General features: G+C 27.3%; 1 protein-coding gene across 1 annotated transcript in view; it reads left to right on the top strand.

Annotated features, from left to right (window-relative positions):
• LOC127288737 (CYFIP-related Rac1 interactor B) overlaps nt 1-21,892 on the top strand; it is a 93,725-nt gene that overhangs the window by 42,186 nt on the left and 29,647 nt on the right. The gene's annotated exons all lie outside the window — the stretch shown is intronic.

Raw genomic sequence — 21,892 nt, 5'->3', positions numbered from 1 at the left:
TTCCAAATTTGTTTTCTAGTGTAGCTCAGCATCCGCTGGACCAATCAAAAAGTACGCCATACATTTTTTGTTCGCTACTTTTTGCTAAAGAATTTGGCGGTATTCCGGAACGATTATCTCTCGAATTTAATTTTTTGAAAATTTTTCCAAAATATTTTTAAGGGGGGAACACCAGTTGTAACTTTCGAAAAATCGAATTTTTTTTTTGTGCATTTTCTTAAAGTATACATATTTAGAAATGTGTCTGTAAATTTCAAAGTTGATCCGGTGAAAAATAAATGAGATATACAGAACACTGCAGCGGCGCGTCCCGTGGCTTCATACAAGGTGGCCAGCCATACCTGACCCTAACGACACATGGCCTTTTCCTATGATTTAGAAACGGCAACCACTGCGGAAGAGTTATTATATGGTCCAGGAATCGATGACTCTTTGTAACTTGGAAACAAAATTTCTCCTGAACAAAAAAAAGTAAGTTGAAACTTTGAATGCGTTTTTCTCAAAATGACATTTTCCAAGTCGGTGACCACGATTACTCGAATACCATTAAACCGATTTATTTAAAATTTAGTGTGCTTCATTTACACATATAAGTCTAGTTCGTGATCGAAGGATTTTTTTTTTTATGCAAAACTTTTTTTTATATAGCTGAAAATCGACCGTATTTTTTTAACGAAAATCATACTTTTGACTTTGACAGGTCGACAATTTGTCAAATTTTTTTTTTTTTTTTAAATCCTTCGATCACGAACTAGATAATCTTATAATAAATGTAAATCAATTTCATTTTTGTATTTCAGACGAAGTATACTTGCAGAATGCTGGTCACCGCAATTCGCCTTTTTTCTTAAGGCGCCACTTCAATGGCTCATATCTCCAAAAGTTTTTGTTAAAAAAATTTTTTTTTTCTTTTAAATTACAGCTTTTTACATGTACTTTTAACTAATAAATAGTATTCTTTAAAAAGATTCATTGTTCTTTTGGAAAATATTCTTGTAAAAAGCATTATTTTTTGAGTTACAACTGGTGTTCCCCCCTTAAGTGTAGCTCAGCATCCGCTGGACCAATCAAAAAGTGCGCCATACATTTTTTGTTCGAGACTCCCGGGTTAAGACTTTGGCGGTATTCCCGATCAATTATCTCCCAAATTTAATTTTTCGAAATTTTTTAAAAAATTTATCTGAGTGTAGCTCAGCATCCGCTGGACCAATCAAAAAGTGCGCCATACATTTTTTGTTCGAAACTTTTTCCCTATTTTATTGGTGGTATTCCGGAGCGATTATCTCGCGAATTTAATTTTTCTAAATTTTTTCCAAATTTGTTTTTTGTCTACCTCAGCATACGCTGGACCAATCAAAAAGTGCGCTATACATTTTTTGTTTGATACTTTTTTTATATTTTGGATGATAGATAAATTTAAATCATGATTTAACATTTTTATTCCCTTTTGCATTAAATTGTGAAATAATGTCGTCATAGTTAGCAATTAAACGTAATGAATTTTTCAAGTATAACTTTATCATTATTTTCAATAATTATAGTACTTGTTCTATTAATAAGATGTGTGAAAGAAAAGTTACCTTTTATTTAAAAATTTATTTCTTGTATAATTTCCCCAAATAAATGTGATTTTTTTGGGTTCCTCTTTTATATATATATATATATATATATATATATATATATATATATATATATATATATAAATGTTTTAATTTTTTTTATTTTGTTTAATTCACCCTTAAATTATTACGGACTATATCCTAATAAAAGGTCCATATATACAACAGTATATAAAGGGAATAAATAACCCAGAACATATATTACCTAAAGTTGCTTAATATCATACAGGCTAATTTATTTAAGGGGTTTTTGTTTGCGTTATTACATTTATTATATTTCTTTCTTTAAGCGGATTAACGTCGTCTCTTTAAGAAATTATTGATTATTAACGAGCCACTTTAGTATACTTCTCTTATTCTTATATGACTCTTCTTAAATATACATATATATACACGGAGAGAAAAAACGAGCCTTTACAGCATGGACCTATATATGCTCTCTTCGTACGCGCCTCTACCGTCCATCTTCGGTACGACCTTATACTATATTTTCACTTCCCCGTACTAAAATAGTAAGGAGCCGAGCTACTACAGCAAGAGATGGTACCGAAGAAGGACGATAGAGGCGCGTACGAAGAGAGCATACATAGGTCCATGCTGTAAAGGCTCGTTTTTTCTCTCCGTGTATATATATATATATATATATATATATATATTTATTTTTTTCACATTCATTCCACGTTAAATTATATATTGTCTAATGAATAAGTTTTCAAGTTTTCCTAAAAACATATATGTATATATATATATATATATATATATATATATATACAAATACACAAATCAGGTAAAATTGTTTTTGAATTATAATGAACTTTCAATTATTTTTAAGAGGCAATAAAAGGAAAAAAAATTTCTTTTCACTTGAAATTGTGTAAGGCTTATTTGTCACATGTGCATATAATCTGTAATTAAAATGAACGCACATCTATTTGCAAGTAAACGGTATACATATACAATTGTGCAAAAAAAATAATAAATGTAAAATAAAGTGTGTATAAATATAGATGACTGAGTTCATGCCAATTTGAATCGGAAAGTTTTTCCGGTAATTTCCCGTTTTAAAATAGAGACATCGAACGTGACAGAAGCTTTCATTGTGTTAAATCGCGATCGCAATTACATTGCTTCACGTTGCATCATGTTGCACTAATTGTAAATTGAGAAAAAAAATAATAATAATAAAAAACAGCGGGAAAGCGGTTGTTACGGTCTCTCTCTCTCTCCATTGCTTTTTATAAAATGATCTTCATGCGCAAAAAAAGACGCAAGCGTTCTTCGCGCTTATTCCCGCAAGTGGTACTATTAATCTTCACGGTTTAAAGGTGATAAAATGTTCATTTTATTCAGTTTCTACTTATATATATATATTTTTTTTTTTCAAGTCTCCCCAGTATAATTACATTTCATACAAAAAAAGAAATATACTTTTTGCCAATAAAGTTATATTTTTGTCTGATATCTTTATGGGAAATTATTATTTTTTAAAAAGAAATATACATCTGTATAAATAACAGCTTTTGTTATAATATTCATTAAAAATTCATTAAGGTTTAAAGGATAATATATATATATAGGAAGAATTTATGCCCTCGTCCCACATATATATGTATATTATTCTCTCCCCGTGGATATATATAAGGAAGGAAATTAAACTACTTCTTATTCTCTTTTTAAATATTCCCTTCGCTTTCCATCTGCAGACCGGAAGAGAAGATTATATTCTAATGGGATCAGTTTATATACTTTAAGTATGATCGTTTCTATTTTTAATACATTTAATCAAATGTGTTTTTTCATTTCAATAAACGATGCATATATTTCTTTTCTTCTATATAATACTTTCTATAGTATTTAATAATACAATTATACTTCTTATATTTTTCAATATATTTTGGTAATTTTTTTCAATAAATAGGCGAATGAAAAAAAAATTAACCCAATTTTTTTGTTTTGGTTATTTTAAACAAAATTTTTGTTTAATTTAAATAAATATTTATTTGATCTAAATAAAAATTTTATTAATTGTATAGCAATTCATTTATTTGGTTGTTTCAAAGAAAAAATTTTCCCAGTGTAAATATACGAAAAAACGAAAAATAAACCACTTGTTAGGAGAATTTTCAATAAAATAGATAAATTACTTCTGAATGGGCATAAATTTGTTTCGGATCATTATAGAAATTATTTCCACATACTTTGATAAGATATAGAAAAAGAGAGTAAAAAAAAAAAATACCGAATGACCGTAACGCAGGAGGCGAAAAATAACACATTTCTCCTCGTCTCACATGAAGTTAAAGTTCAGAGTCCAGGGGATCATCTAATAAGCGCATCTGCTACCATCTTGTCGTTTGCACCCTGAGAAAAGTTTCTGGATAATTTCCAAAGTTTTTGACCCCCCCCCCTTTCTCTCTCTCTCTCTCTCTCTCTCTCTCTCTCTCTCTCTCTCTCTCTCTCTCTCTGTCTTCCAAGAAACTTGTGTTGTATATGAGGCGTGACACATGGGAAAAAAAAATTTTTGAGAACAAAAAAAAAATGCGTTAAAATCATCCATGAAAAGGAAAAATTAAAGGACCGAAAAAAACTGTCAAGCTAAAAGGTACTTTAATCACAAAAATTCCATTTTTCGTCTATTCAGTTTTAGGTGGATGTCAAATATTCCAAATTTTTAAATATTTAAAAATTTATATAACTGAATAGTTGATTTTTAAATTATTTATTTTTTATTACTTTTTATTTTATTTATTTATTTTTAATGGAGAAAAATCGTTTTTTTTTTTGTTTAAAAAATTTTCGATATTTAGAAATAGTTTTTTTTTTTTTTTGAGACAATTTTTGAATTGCATATTCTTTGTATAGGACAAAATAACCTATAGCGAATGCTACCTTATAATGAATTTCAAATGAACTCGAAGCTTTCACTTGTAACATTCAGAGTCTTTCTATATTCGTCCTTTATTTTCTATTTGTATAAATATATATATATACACAAAAGTCCATTTTTCTCTCAGGTGAATATTGACGGGGTATTGTCAAAATAAATAATTATATATATATGTAGTTTGAAAAATAAATGTGGTGCTCCTTTTGTGTGCATTTATTCACAGACACTTGTTGACTCTTATTAGTATATGTATATAAAAACCTGTCCTAATTTTATATTCTCTTTCATATACAATCAATAGAATTTGAAGGTAAAGGACGCACTCAAAAAAAAAGAAGAGCTAGTTCAAGTCTATTTTCATGAAAATTTTTCCCCAAAATTATCATGACAATAATAGGAGGAAAAAAAAAGTAAAAGTGAATTTTTCTTCGTTTGTCATGTTCCCTCAATATTATAATTTCCATAAAGATAAATTAGCTAAATATTTATTTGTTAGTCAATTTTTGTAAAAAAAAAATTTCCCAGAAAATATTTTGAATATTTTTTTGAAAAATTTTCTAATTTATTATAATTTTTGTATTTAAAAAATGATGGAAAATTCTCACGATGGACGTTTAAAATTATTTTTCAAATTAACAGTTTTTTTATCAAATTTTGTTTTTTTATTTGTAAATATATTTAATATATTCAGAGAAAATTATAAGGTATTAAAATAAGATGCAACGCGCTTATTATTTTAATCCAATTTTTTCTTATTTTAATACCAAAATGGATTAAAATAATAGCAAAATTGGATTAAAATAATAAGCGTTGCAGCTTATTTTAATTGCCTTTTTAATTTTCTGTGTTATTTAATATTCAATTTCGAATTTCTTTTGAAAATGATAAACGTAACATGTTTTTATAAAAGAATTTGCAGAATTCTTGAATGATATAAAGTTATGGGTTATATGTTATATGATATGCAATGGCTTCTTCTGTTGAAAAATACATTGACTATTAGAAATTAAAAATAAAAAAAAAAAAAAAAGTAAAGAATATACTTTCCCAAGGTAACCAACACATATATACAATTAATGTTTTTTTAAAAAACTATGTAACATTCGCGAACATACAGAGAGTTAGATATATATATATATGTTGGTGTACATCTTTCGCGGTGGTAGAATGAGGTCATGTGGAAAAATATCTATGAGCTGACGACGTTCAACTCTGACAGACACTTCAACGATCATGGGTTTGACCTGAATGGTACACAGTGAAAGGTTGCGAAAAGGTAGTTATACCTTTCCTGTATATAAGGGTCAACCTTTCAATATATACTCATTCCATCATTAAAATTTCCAATTTTATTTATTCAACAGTAATTCAAATTATCGTTAAATCGTTCCTTTTCATATATTTTACCACATTTAGAGATTAGTTTCTTTGATTTAAATATATTTTTTAGACACTTGTTTTTAAAATTATTATTATTATTATTATTATTACTATTATTATTATTATTTAATTATTAAAATTTAAAAATTGTTTTTTCAATACCGAAATTCGAACCCGGGTCGATGATTTACAAATCGGTTACCTTAACCTCGAGACCGTTTTTCAATTCCCAAAAAACGTGTTTCATTTAACTGAATATATATATTCTTATTAATTCTAATAATAATTATTAATAATAATTATTATTATTATTATTTATTACCAACTTAAAATCGTTTTTTTATAAAAGACTACACTCAGAGAAATGGTATATTTGTCTCCGAGCCTACTAACTCATTTATTTGTTGCAAATATATTTTATTTCATTGAAATAAAAAATTTATTTAAGCCAAAGAAAAATTTATTTCTGACAAATAATATTTTTATTTACGCCAAATAAATAAGTTAGTAGGCTCTGAGACAAATATACGTTTATTTAAATCAAATATATTTTATTTGGTTCAAATAAATCATTTCTCTGCGTGTATTTAGAGAAAAAAAAAATTCTAAAAATATTGAAAAAAATGTTATTATCGGAAAAAAGTAAATTTAATCTTTACCTGGTATAATATTACATAAGAGAAAATGTTATAGAAAACCGAGAAAAAAAAATGCAATCACTTCTATGATTCAAAATTCTCCTTAATCCTAATGCAAATAATTCGTATGAAATTGTGGTATAAAGAGATTTTTTTTTTTCATATATAAATGAAGAATTATATTTTTGATATCACCAAAGAGAAAATATTTGATCATTGTAAAATCCTGGTGTATATATATATAGCAACTTGGAAATTCCCGAGAAAGTGATAGTGTATGCAAATATTAAACATCAAGTTTTCGCCTTGTGAGTAACTCGTTCAAGAGAAGATAGTTAATATCTTTATGCAGAAGTCAAAATAACTTCTTTTTTTTCCTCTTTATTGAAAAAAAAAAAAAATTGAAAAGATAAATATATTTTGATTTATTATAGGTAATTACTACACTGAAAAAATGTTTATTTGATTCAAATAAATATCTATTTTGTTCAAAAAAAATATTTATTTTGTTCAAAAAAAAAAAAAATTTATTTGATACAAATAAATATAAATAATAAATTGAAATTTGTATCAAATAAATATTTTTTTGAATCAAATAGATATTTATTTGAAGGAAATAAATTTTGTTTTCAGTGTATGAATTAATTTTTATTCAATAAATTTAATAATTAATAATTTTCAAAGAAGAAAATAATTTTTTATTATATAAATAATACAAGATTACACGCAAATATATACAAAAGTTTTGAAAGGTTTAACGAGAAGCTTAAAAATCTTTCACGTATATATACAAAGTGTTTTCTGACGAGACATTTCGCTTATCTTACATATCTAGGACCAACTAAACATTTATCTGAATTTGTGTGTGTTAATGGCTGAATAAATTACAAGATAAAGCTGTTGTCTCCTTAGATGATTTTTCATTCAAAAAGTCTATAATAACAATAACACGTAGGAAAACTGAAAGATTTTTTTTGAAGATTCTTGTCTTGAATCCCTTCATTAGAAGAAAACTCATTAAAATAATGGTATACAAAATAAATAGAAAGAAGAACATTTTTAAAACAAATATATAAATAAATATTAATAAAAAAAAATATAAATAAAAATTACTATTAAATTTAAAAAAAATTAATATTAAATATATTTTTAAAAAAGGAAACTAGAAACAAAGAATGAACTTGACTTTGTCTATACGTGATTTCTGTGGATTTATTAGCCGCGAGTATAGAATTTGTGATTGTGATAAGTAATGTTTTTTTTTTTAGCAAGAGGACACAAAGTTGTTGCGTTAAAAAAAAAAAAGAATATATAAGGAAAGGAAAAAACTATCGATCGCTCGCATGACACGACTTGGCCACTTGCCATTCCATCCACCATTTCCTGTGGATATACGTGACGGAAATTACATCTTCCGCGTGTTACTTTAAAATTGCTATGGACTATCCGGTGCAATTAGAGAGATGAGCGTCGTGCGTGTTAAAAAAAAAAAAAAATTTACCAAGAAATTTGACCCACTTTTCACTTGCAAAACCATGATCTTGACCCTATTGTACTTGACATATAGTGAAAAAAAAAGTTTTATTTGAAATTTCAACTAAAAGCTTCATATTTTTTTTAAATGAAGATTGATTGAAAAAGAATTTTTTCGCATTAGGTGTCAAACGTTCACCCCTTAAGGGTGTTTTCTTTTTTAACATTCGCTTAATTGAGATCTAAGGAAAATGCCACAACTATTTTTTTCGAATTTGGAAAATTTTTAGTTTAATTTCTTCATTACCGACAAAATTTTTTTTAAATTCGCAACTAATTTAGAAAAATAAATTTCAGTTTCTTATACAGGATTTATTATTCCATCTTTTTGACAAATTTTGAATTATGGAAAAATTTACCCCAAAAATGGTGACAATATGTATACCACACTAACCCCCTAGCGAGAAAAGTGATTGATATATTTAAGTCAAAACGGAAATGAACTATTAGTCAAAAAAAAATAAAAGCAAGTGGATTTTGTTTTTCTCCTTTTTTTACCCCCAGGATAGGTCAAATTAGACGAAATTTTCGAAAATTTCTAAATATTGGTTTTTATGGTGTGCAAACAAAGAAATTGGATTTTGTTAATTGCAAAGGAGGAGGGGTGTTTTTTTTTTTTATATTGTTTTAGTCGATTAGTGTGGATTTCTTCACAAGCACGAGCCATAGGCGCACATGAAGAGAGCAAAGCACTTGACATGAAAGTAAATTCTCTTCGAAATCATGCGTCTGCGTTCTTCACCTGTTGGCTTAATTGCTGACTGCTGTGTGCAACCTGACCATCAATTGGTCGAAAATTTCTTTCGGTCTTCTTTTGCTTGCTGATCCCTGCGGGATCCTAATTTCGCATCGTGTGCATCCCCCCCCCCAAAAAAAAGAAAACATCAAAACGAATTTCATGAATCTGTGTGAACCAGTTTGTTTGAGGAAAAAAAAAAATTTTTTTGTCAGATCGTTGAATTTTAGAAAAAAACTTGTGAAAAAAAGAGATTATAGTAAAGAAAACAAATTTTCATCACCTTTCCATAGGCTCGAAATTTTTTATTTTTACTGTTATTTTAGATATATTTTCTTTGTAAATTTAATTTTAGAATACTTAAAAGGTTTGAAAATAAAGGAAAAATATTTTTCCAAAGTTGAAAATCTGTTTGTTCGCACTTCAGTTTCACATGGTGGGGAAATTTTTCATTTTCAAAGAGAACTTCAGAAGATATATTGAATTTCGAGAGTCAAGAATTTGTACTAATTTTAGAAAATACTTTTATATATTTAGAATCATTTAGAATCAGCTGTTAGCAGATGACCTTGTCCTTTTGTTGAGATGTCTGTCCAGGAGGTTCATTTTCTTAGAAACTTTATTTACAATAATACTATTTTAAGAAATTGTCCTTAAAAACGTGAAATTTAAATCCCCCCCCCCCCAAACAAATTGTCTTTTCAATTACCATTTTCATAAAAAAAATTTTTTGTTTTAACAGTTTCTGTTAAAATAAATTAATAGTTTGGAAAAATTTATTTTTGACGTAAAGAATTTTGCGAACACACACACACATATATACCTGAATGTCGAGAAATTTTAATACTTATTACCTTATGCTATGGGGCATTTTACTTCACTATATAATATTATGCTCGTAAAACTGACCCTAGGGAAATACAAACTTCCCGCACAATCTGTTGACCAGATCTCAAAAATTTTTCATCTGGACAAATATGTTAAGCTTCAATTTGCATTCTTTTGGCGTCTCTTAGCATTAAAAATCTCATGCGGAGTGTTCAAATTTATTTTTCATGTTGTAAATCAAATATTATATACTTTTAAGATTATATTTTAATTTACAATGTATATGAACATTGTATATGTATATAATGGGCATCTGCGTCTATTAGTTATACTTTTAAAATTCCCCTAATTATATATTTATATTCCCGCCTTAATTTTATATATTTATTATATAACTCTCCCCTGACTAATTATTGTTATTCTTGTTCGTAAGATTACTTTATTTAATAATAATATTAATAATAATAATAATAATAATAATAATAATAATAATAATAATAATCTTAATAATTAAGAAAAAAATTTAATAACCAAAAAAAAATTTCTTTGTTACACTGAAAAAAATTTATTTGATTCAAAATAATCAACTATTATCAAATAAATATTTACTTGAACCAAATAATTTTTATTTGAATTAAATAAACTGTATTTCTGTATTTGAAACAAATATGTACCATCTCGAATAATAATTATTTGATGCAAATAAATATTTATTTGATAATAATAAAGTATAACTGATTATTTGAATCAAATAAATTTGTACCTCTAAAAATTATTAAAATAAAATAAATATTTTTTTCTTCTATAAATACGTATGAGTTTATAAAAAAAAAAAAATATCAATAGAGAATTGAAAAATGGAGCAATTTTTTCATAGATTATACAATGTTTGCCGAAGATATTAATCTGGCCCATTTGAAAAGCGAGGATACGCATAATATAGTAAAAGAGATGATTTGTCAAAAAAAAAAAAAAAAAAAAAATGTTGCGTGAAAAAGGGACACCTTTTTCATTCATTATGTTTTCTTTGTTCGGGGTGGCTTTTTCCTCTTTTTTTTCGAAACCTAAAAAAAAAAATCTTTTTGCGGAAATTGAACTTAGAGATGATGAATAAACCGAGCGCCGCCTGTTGCTCCGATTTTATGTGATCGCAATCATCACGAAAGAGAGTCTTGCGCACATCGTGTAAATAAATTCGTGCATGCACTATATATATACTATATAAGCGAGGGGAATTTTTTTTTCCTTCAAGTCAATCGGGTATATATATATATATATATATAAGAGAAAGAAGACGAGGTAAGGTGGTGAGCATCTGCCCTCAGATTGCGCGTCCCTCCAGTTTCGCGCAACGAATAAAAATCGAGTTCGAAAGCATTACCAGCTGGCACGCGTCTACCTTGGCGCTATTATCGCTGAGGAGGATCACATCGCGGTGGAGTCGTCCGATTTTCTTATTCTTTCTTTCTTTCCTTCCCAATTCCTCTTTTCTCTCCTCTCTCTATATACTGCGCGTTCAATGTAATTTTTTTTTCTCTTATTCGCTTAAAGCACCTGCCGCCGCCGACGACGACGACGACCACGCAGTGTTTTGATTTTAAACCCTGAAGGAAAAGATTTCTTTCGAGGAAGGCGCAATGTACTTTTGAATCGTGTGCCACGTTCTTTTTAGTATATATATATATATACGATTTGTTGTTTGGCGAATTATTTCGACCGGACCAGCAACAAAGCCTTTTGTCTCCCAGTATTTCGACTTTGTCTTCGGGGATAAAGCTGCTCGTTGTTTAACTCGTTCAGTTATAAACGAAGTTCAAATCCTTAGAAGAAGAGAATACATATATATATATATAAACACGCGCACATGAATTAAAGAAAGAAATTTTTCCACCATAACCCTTTTGACAATTGAAATATTATATTAGTTTAAAATTCTAGGAACCAGTGCCTTAATCCCCAATTATTATGTAGAAAATTTTCATTTTTTGTAGTTTGAATATATTTTCTATAACTCAGACATTGTTTTTTTATCAATTCCAACATGTTTTAACAAGATCAGATGTGTTTTAATAAGTTCAAATATGTTTTAACTGATTTAAATATGTTTTAACTAGTTTAAATATTTCTCAACCCTTTTAAATCTGTTTTCAACTAGTTTAAATAGGTTCTAACTTGTTCTAAACATGTTTCAACTGATTGAAAAATGTTAAGTTTGGTTCAAGTATGTTTAGAATTAATTTAAATATGTTCTAACTAGTTCAAATGTGTCTTAGTTAGGTTCAAATATGTTTCAAATTACTTTAAATATGTTTTAACTAGTTCAAATAATTCTTAACCCTTTCAAATCTGTTTTCAACTGGTTTAAATAGGTTCTAACTTGTTCTAAACATGTTTCAACTGATTGAAAAATGTTAAGTTTGGTTCAAGTTTTGTTTAGAATTAATTTAAATATGTTTTAACTAGTTCAAATGTGTCTTAGTTAGGTTCAAATATGTTTCAAATTACTTTAAATATGATTTAACTAGTTGAAATATATCATAACCCTTTTAAATGCGTTTTAACAAGTTAAAACAGCTTCTAAATGGTTCTTTTATGTCTCAACTGGTTCGATTATGTTTAGTTTGGTTTACGTATGTTTAGAATTATGTAAATGATTAAAAAATTAACAATATGGTAAAAAATTTTGAAAAAAATATTTAAAAATACCGACACAGAAATCTACCTTACCGACTGATAGTAAAACAATTATTTTGAAAAATGAAGATATAAAAATTACCGACATAGAAATCTACCTTACCGACTGATGGTAAAACATTTTTTTTTGAAAAAATAAAAATTACCAACATAGAAATCTACCTTATCCACTGATGGTAAGTTTTTAAAAACAAAAATATAAAACATTACCGACATAGAAATCTACCTTACCTACTGATGGTAAAGCAGTTTTTTGAAAAATGAATATCTGAAATATTGCCGACACAGAAATCTACCTTACCGACTGCCGGTAAAAAATTCTTAAAATGTACACAAAAATTTTACCATCAGTCGGTTATGTAGATTTCTGTGTCGGTAAAATTTCAGATTTTCATTTTTCAAAAAACTGCTTTACCATCAGTCGGTAAGGTAGATTTCTATGTCGGTAATTTTTTATATTTTTGTTTTTAAAAAATTACCATTAGTGGGTAAGGCAGATTTCTATGTCGGTAGTTTTTTTATTTTTTATTATTGAAATTTTTTACCATCTTGTTAATTTTTTAACCATGTACATAATTCTAAACATACGTGAACCAAAGTAAATATTTTAATATATATATATATATATATATTTAGTTTGATTTAAGTTTATATTTTATTTGATTAAATTAAGTTTAAATTAGTTTAAAAATACGTTTTAACTAGTTAAAATATGTTTCGTTTATAGTGTCTCTTTAAACTTTTAAAAAATTAAATTTTATAATTATTTTACATTATATAAAACATTTATGTTTTTAAAATTAATTTGAATAAAAAAATTGTGAAGTTATTTTTTTTTTAAATAAAGATTCACCCAATTAGAGGTTATTAACACTATAGATTGGACTGAATATAAACGTGTAAATGAATATCAATAATAGAATTTCAGGCAATTGGACAGAGACAGTGTGAGGAGAAATATAATTTTAAGTTTGACAGCATCTGTTAAAACATGCCTGTATAGTTTATTGAATTATAGATGAGTTTTATTTACTTGCGTAGAACAAGAATATATTTTTTTTCGAATGAAACTTTTGTGTAAAGTAGAGGAAATTTTGTAATATACGAAAAGCTTGAGTTAGCAGAAAATCGATGTATATATATATATATATATATATATATATATAGTATGAACCTGGGGCTTAGATCGTTCTTTGTGCACTCCTCTCTTTTATGTCCTTTTCATCGAATCTACAATGTATGCACCTCTTTATATATATATAGAACCAACCCTCTATGTCAAGGAAGGAATCCTATTATAACTTTTTCATGTGTACGTATGCAATTCATAGCTACTTGTATTAATTCCTCAATGAAGAGCGACATACTGGAAATAGGCATTATTTTCAAAAAAGTCCTTGCCTTGTCCATGTCCAGTAATTCAGGCAATAGAAAGAATTAAATTTACGGCTATATATATATTATATATTATAACCTTTTAGAAGAAAGACTAAAAATTATTTGAAGAAACTTTTCATAGGAACAATGAATTTTATTTTTCTTCGGGAAACATAAAATATATTTGTTTATATAAAATTATATTCAAATAAGAATTTTTCATTAAAAGATAATTTTTAATTATTTTGCATTTAATAAAAATTATATATTATACATTAATTATAATTATATATATACCTAATATTATGCTTATTTATAATTTGTCCACTTGAAAAAATTTATTGGATAATAATAAGATTATTATATATTTGTATATAATATATAAAAGTATAATTTTAGGGATCATTAGCTCTCTAGGGCTCAAAACGATTTAATATATAGTAGTAGTAGTAGTAGTAGTCCTTGAAAGAAATTGATGAAGTTATATTTGGTATACATTTTATTTTGACTGATCTAATGTATTTTTTCGGAAATAATGAATAAGAAAATCCCCATGGAGATTATTTGATATTCATTCCATAGAATTTGACCATGGCTGAATTACAATCATTAGTCAACAATAACAACAAAATATTGTCACAAAAGTTTTCTTTTTTTCTTTATCTCCCAAGTGTGAATTTGATTGAAATCAATTTTTCTCACTTTTTTTTTTTTTTAAAAAAAGAATACCAGGAAGAGAAAATTGAACCACTTTTTGTACATTACGTACATAATAGTTATATTATCCTGACATGTGATCATATATAATTATTATCTTTTATTTTTTACATCAAAGTGGTAATTTAATAGGGTGTGCGATGTTATCGAACTTTGTGTATGCGCAACATGACTTTGGGTTGAATTTTTAAGAGGGAGAGTTCTAAACATTGCATCGCGCGTCCTTGTGCGGTTTTAAATTGAAGCCAATGTATATATATATACACACACACACATAATGATTATATATTCGAGAGAGAGAGAGAGTCGAAGGACATATACCTATCTCTTAAAACGACATCATTTGAGCATTATTGCGAGAAAGGGACGCGCGGACGACGCCTCGATGGGGTCCCGGGCAGAAGAGCTAAAGACGAACGGGTTAAGACCTTAGATCGTAAAGGAACACCGCGAATATATACGCGCAGCTGTCGTCCTTAGCACCTGCCTCCTGCGATCAATCTCACACACGCGCCTGATGTTTCATATATATATGTTGCACACAGCAAAAATGATTTTGCGCATTTACCGCTGCACGCACTCTTTTATATTCGTAAAACTACATACTTTCGACTCACGTTACTTTTTTTTTATTTTATTACTTCGCTTATATACTTCTTTTACTCTTTTATTTATTGTTTTTTTTGTTCTACTATGTTCTGTTCAGTTGAAACATGTTTTGACTATTTTAAATATGTTTCAACTAGTTTAAAAGTACTTATTTAACCAATTCAAACATGTTTTAACTGGTTTAAACTAGTTGAAACATATTTAAACTGGTTAAAACATGTTTGAACTGGATGAAACATATTTGTACTCAACAGAAACTAGTTGAAACAAATTATGACAAAACATATTTGAACAATTTAAAACATGTTTAAATTGGTTTAAGTGTTTTAACCAGTTTAAAAATGTTTTAACTGGTTCAAATATGTTTTGTCATTTGTTTCAACTAGTTTCTGTTGAGTACAAATATGTTTCACCCAGTTCAAACGTGTTTTAACTGGTTTAAACTAGTTGAAACATATTTAAACTGGTTAAAACATGTTTGAACTGGTTTAAACTAGTTGAAACATATTTAAACTGGTTAAAACATGTTTGAACTGGATGAAACATATTTGTACTCAACAGAAACTAGTTGAAACAAATTATGACAAAACATATTTGAACCATTTAAAACATGTTTAAACTGGTTAAAACACTTAAACCAATTTAAACATGTTTTAACTGGTTCAAATATGTTTTGTCATTTGTTTCAACTAGTTTCTGTTGAGTACAAATATGTTTCGCCCAGTTCAAACGTGTTTTAACTGATTTAAACTAGTTGAAACATATTTAAACTGGTTAAAACATGTTTGAACTGGATGAAACATATTTGTACTCAACAGAAACTAGTTGAAACAAATTATGACAAAACATATTTGAACCATTTAAAACATGTTTAAACTGGTTAAAACACTTAAACCAATTTAAACATGTTTTAACTGGTTCAAATATGTTTTGTCATTTGTTTCAACTAGTTTCTGTTGAGTACAAATATGTTTAACCCAGTTCAAACGTGTTTTAACTGGTTTAAATATGTTTTAACCAGTTCAAATATGTTTCAAATAGTTCAAACCTATTTCAACTGGTTCAAATCTGTTTTAATTGGTTCAAATGTTTTGTCATAATTGGTTACAACTTCTTTCTGTTGAGTATAAACATGTTTTAACTAATTTAAACATATTTTAACTGGTCCGAATATGTTTGATCTTTGTTCGTTCCACTGGTTTCTGTTAAATGCGCAAATATATTTTAACCATTTGAAATATGTTATAATTGGTTTAAATAGATTTTAACTCTAGTATTTCAATAAAATTGACAAGTGATTTCGTACAATCTGATAAAGTCGCTTTTACTAATAGGATTTTGGGCCATTGTGTTTGTCCTTTTTTTTTTTGCTTAGATATATTGCGTGCCGTTAAATGAATGTAGGAATGCTTTATTTCAGTATAACAGTTGGCGAATGTGAATAACTTCAATGCTATAGAGACCACTTACCAATACACGCAAAATATATTATAAAAGAAGAATCCAATTTTTATAGCTTGTTTTAATTTTATGTCATAACACTTAAAAGTCACAGAGTAGAGAAACCTATAGTCATAGACATAATTTTATTTTAATAATCTTTAAATCCCCTCGCTCTTCCAATGTTAATTTTTCCCTTAAAATTCAAACAAAAAAAAAAAAATTGTTAATTTGTTATCTGTTTTTGTAAGGACTGCGCAAAAAAAAGAGAAATGAGAAAGAACCGATATATTTGTGAAGTGCATCTTTTATCCTTTCTGAAAATTTCAATCGTTGTGCGACAGTCATCTCCAATAATAGTACTCAACTCCACAGACTCTACAAGTCATTCATATATTTCATATATATATATATATAACCACACACATTCTATAGTCTGTGAAGAGGCTGACTTAATTCTTCCCGAGTGGCTCGCGTCATAGTATATAATACACACACACACATATATGTATACAATACGCCCCCTTCTCTCTTGTGAATGAAAATGAAAGAGTGTGTGCGGTCTATATGGTGTTGAGATTTTCATTTTGACCAATGCGCACAGTGTGATCCAAATAAATGACTTTGCGAGTTTACAATGGAAAATATCCCTTTTTTTACCCACCTCAAGTTTAATGATTTGGCAAAATTAAAAAAAAAAATAATGTAACTATTCATTAAAATAGATCGCATATATCAATGAATTTTAATAATGAATAAGCTGTTCCTATAATAAGGTGAAGAAAAATAAAAGCGGCGTGAGCTATAAGAAAATTGTGTGTGACAATTAATCACTGGATTATCGTTGCGGTTACATGGGACACGTGGAGAGAAAAAGTGTCGGGATTCGCTTTGAATAAAAGAGGGTATATATATAGAAAAAGAAGAAGAAGGTTATACCAATCTTTTCTCTCCTCCAGCTGGATAAGCCGAGCGCAATCCCTGGCAATAGCACATTGCGGGATTCGCCCTTATACCACTGTGTTGCAAAAGCAGGGTCTTGGTCCTTTTGACTTGTTTCTTTTCACCTGCGAATGCGTTCACCAATTCACCTGGACGCAGTTTCCATTATATATCTTTCAGCTTCTTTCTCGTAAAAAAGTATCGACCTGGTTTCTATTCACAAAATATACTCTAAAAAGTAACTATCAAGAGAAAGAAAGATGAAAAATAATGATGCTAATATCAAAAATTTTTCAAAATTTTGCAGGTGCAAAAAATTGCTATATCATTTCTTTAACAGTAGATGCATCCATTTGTGTCTAATGACAAGTATGGTGAGATGCCATTATAACTGAAAGGGTGTTCATGTTCAATGAGCTACGTTGACGTTAAGACAAATTTATTGTGTAAATTAAATGTAAAGTGTGGTTTTCCTTCGTTAGTCCTGCTGGTCCGGCCTTCAATATTGCTTTCTTCTTCTTCTTCTTGTTTCTTTATCTGATTTTTTTTACCCTGTGGTGAACGATGCGGGCGCCACCTGCCATGCCCGTGTTCATGTGAATATATATACATATACATGTGCGGATGATTCGAGGACTCGTGCTGACGATGTACAAAGAAACGGAGACATCCCGTGTGTAGCAGTAAAGCACCCTCTATACATATATACATATGTTATGTATTATTACTCGCGTGAGTTTCGATGAATAAGCAGTATAAGCGCACTTGATGTGCGGGAGAGAGACTCTGTAAACGATATCCTTTGCATCAGCATGACAATTTCAATGTAATTAAAGCCCTTTGGCAAGCAAGGACCGACTCAATTTCCTCTTTCACTCATGTGCATATATATATATACATATATACACGTGCGACTCAACAAGCAGGTGCAACAGACTCACTTATTTGATTTGTAACACCGCTTTTTCTTATATTCTCTGCACTCTGCAATTTTCAAGATTTTTTTTATCGGTATTTGAAGTCTCTTAACTCTTCAACAACACAACTGCTCCGAAAAAAGTAGCTTTGATTCATTAATCATCCGTAGATTCGTTCTTGGCTTATATTACCCAAATAAAAGGCAGAGTTTCTATTAAAAAGGCCAGTTTTCCCCTTCTTCTTGAACTGTTATTTTTAATTTTTGACACATATGGTTTGGTAAATTAAAAAAAAATAATCATTTGTACCAACAAATTCAAATTTTCATACAATAAAACATAGTTAATCTACTTGAAACATGTTCAAAAAGCAAACAAATCTCGTTTGGACCAGTTGAAACATGTTAACAAGTAAATAAAATCAGTTTTGAAAAGTTAAAACATTTTAAAAAGTAAATAAAACCATTTAAAACAAGTTAAAATATGTTAAAAAATAAAAAAAAACAGTTTGGACTAGTTAAAATATGAAGAAAAGTAAATGAAACCATGTTGGACCAGTTAAAATATGTTGAAAAATAAATAAAACCAGTTTAAATAAGTTAAAACAAGTTAAAAAATAAATAAAACCGTTTTGGACTAGTTAAAACATGTAAAAAAATAAATAAAACGAGTTTAAATAAATTAAAACATGTTAAAACGAAAACAAAACCAGTACGGACTGGTTAAAACATGTTAGAAAGTAAATAAAATCATTTTGGACCCGTTAAAACCTGTTGAAAAATAAAGAAAACCAGTTTAAATAAGTTAAAACATGTTAAAACGAAAACGAAACCAGTACGGACTGGTTAAAACATGTTAGAAAGTAAATAAAACCGGTTTGGACTAGTTAAAACATGTTAAAAAATAAATAAAACCAGTTTAAATAAATTAAAACATGTTAAAACGAAAACAAAACCAGTACGGACTGGTTAAAACATGTTAGAAAGTAAATAAAACCATTTTGGACCAGTTAAAACCTGTTGAAAAATAAATAAAACCAGTTTAAATTAGTTAAAACAAGTTAAAAAATAAAGAAAACCGTTTTGGACTAGTTAAAACATGATGAAAAGTAAATGAAACCGTGTTGGACCAGTTAAAATATGTTGAAAAATAAATAAAACCAGTTTAAATAAGTTAAAAAATAAATAAAACCGTTTTGGACTAGTTAAAACATTTTAAAAAGTAAATAAAACCATTTAAAACAAGTTAAAATATATTAAAAAATAAAAAAAACAGTTTGGACTAGTTAAAACATAAAGAAAATAAATAAAACCATTTTGGACCAGTTAAAACCTGTTGAAAAATAAATAAAACCAGTTTAAATAAGTTAAAACAAGTTAAAAAATAAATAAAACCGTTTTGGATTAGTTAAAACATGTTAAAAAATAAATAAAATCACTTTAAATAAATTAAAACATGTTAAAACTTAAACGAAACCAGTACGGACTGGTTAAAACATGTTAGAAAGTAAATAAAACCATTTTGAACCAGTTAAAACCTGTTGAAAAATAAAGAAAACCAGTTTAAATAAGTTAAAAAATAAAAAAAACCCATTTTGGATCAGTTAAAACATGTTGAAAAATAAACAAAACCAGTTTGGACTGCTTAAAACATGTTAGAAAGTAAATAAAACCAGTTTGAAACAGTTAAAATCTGTTGAAAAATATATAAAACTAATTGAAATTTATTTAAACGAACGTATACGAATTAAAGCAAAAAAATTTTTTTTTATATATATGAATATTCTTTTTAGTAAATCTACTAAATAAGGCTATTTAGTAACTTACAAGTCGATTAGAAAATTTTCTAAAAGTAAATATGCAATTTTCTTTTAGTTTCTTTTCAATCGTTTAATTAAATGTACGTTAAAATTAATTAACTCTTTCACCACTTATACGTGTTGTATATTATTTAAGTAATGTCTATATGGAAAACCGGATTTACAACACGTGTGTCGATATTTTCAAATGAATGAGCGGTTGATGTCTGTTGAATGAATAAAAAATGTGTACCAAATGCTCTGTCATTATATAGAATGTTTTTTACCTGTGGAAAAATTCGATAAGGCATTTAATTTAGACATTAAATATGTGTATGTGTATACATGTCACACGGGAGATGTTTCTTTTTTAAAAAAATATTAAAAAAATATTAGCAATCGCAAACTATTTTTCAGAAAGCACCAATTTTGTAAATTATAGATCTTAAATAAATACAGGAGTTATGTGAAAGTGAATCTAATTGAATAAGTGGCTGTTTTCATGTTAAAAAATTTTCTACCTGTCCAATCATAAAATTTTCATATACATATATGAAAAATAACAAACTTTTTTTTTTTTTTGAAAAAAAGTTTCCTATTAAATTATAATCAAATTATTATAATTATGCTTCGCGTAACAACTAATTTATAAACTTTTCTTGTACGGGGAAAGTTACGATGTATTTGAAATTTTATTCTTTGAATGAAAAGTTCTTCGTGCTTCCCTCTATGATAAAACTGACGAACTTCGCAGAGTTTATTCAGATTATCACCCACAAGATTTTTAATTGTCAGTCGGTAAATAGGAATAACTGTTTATTTTAAATACTTTTTGTAAAATAATAGCAATTTCAATTATTTTATTAGATATTTTTTTTGTCAATTAAATTAATTTTTATTATTTACTTATTATAAATAACTATTTAATACTTTTTCTCAGTTCTTTGTGAATTATTTAATAAACTCTATGGCTTTTAGAAAATTCATAGATATAATTTATTATTTATTTAATAATTAATTAAAAACTAAACGTAGGGATGGGATTTTAAACAAAAACTAGGTTTTTTAAATCAATTTTTTTTGTATTAAACAAATTAATAATATAATTACATATATTTTGTGAATTTAATTTTTTCGGTTTTAACAATAATACAAAACCGTTTTGAATCATAAAAAATCAAATTCGTCGAAAATTTTTTTACATAAACAGTTTTCTATTTTAACAAAAAATCTTTCTTATTGCATTTGAAAAAATACAAATACACAATGTAATTGATGATGAATAAATGCAACGATTGGAGAAATCGTTTTATTAAAAATATCCATGAAGATAATATGTAACTCAAATAATTGAGTATATTAATTACAATGATTAAGATGAAATATTATTTATTAATTAATTAGTTAGCAATTTTTCTTTAATAATGGGTAAAAAGGTTTTTTTTATATTAATGATGAATAAACGTTGCGTTGAATTAAGTGAAAAAAGGAAGTGAACAATAGGTGAATGAATAAGTGAACAATATTTTGAAAAAATGTTCCATACTAGATGATGAATAAATTCAATGTTGAAAAGATTAATTGATAATTCGTACACTGTATAAAAAAAATTTTTAAATTGTTCCAATTTTGCCTTATAGCAATCTAAAATTTATGTTCAGTTAATAAAAATGTACGATCGAATTGGTTTTGAAAAAAGAAAATAATAAATTATTATGAATAATTATTAAATGAAACCAATAACAAAAAAAAACAATTTGATTTTTAATACGATCGA

Source organism: Leptopilina boulardi, unplaced genomic scaffold (genome assembly GCF_019393585.1).
Source record: "Leptopilina boulardi isolate dan_hultmark-lab unplaced genomic scaffold, ZJU_Lbou_2.1 LbouV2_123, whole genome shotgun sequence".
NCBI lineage: Eukaryota > Metazoa > Arthropoda > Insecta > Hymenoptera > Figitidae > Leptopilina > Leptopilina boulardi.
The sequence above is the reverse complement of the archived record's forward strand: the minus strand, read 5'-3'. Positions and strand labels throughout refer to the sequence as shown.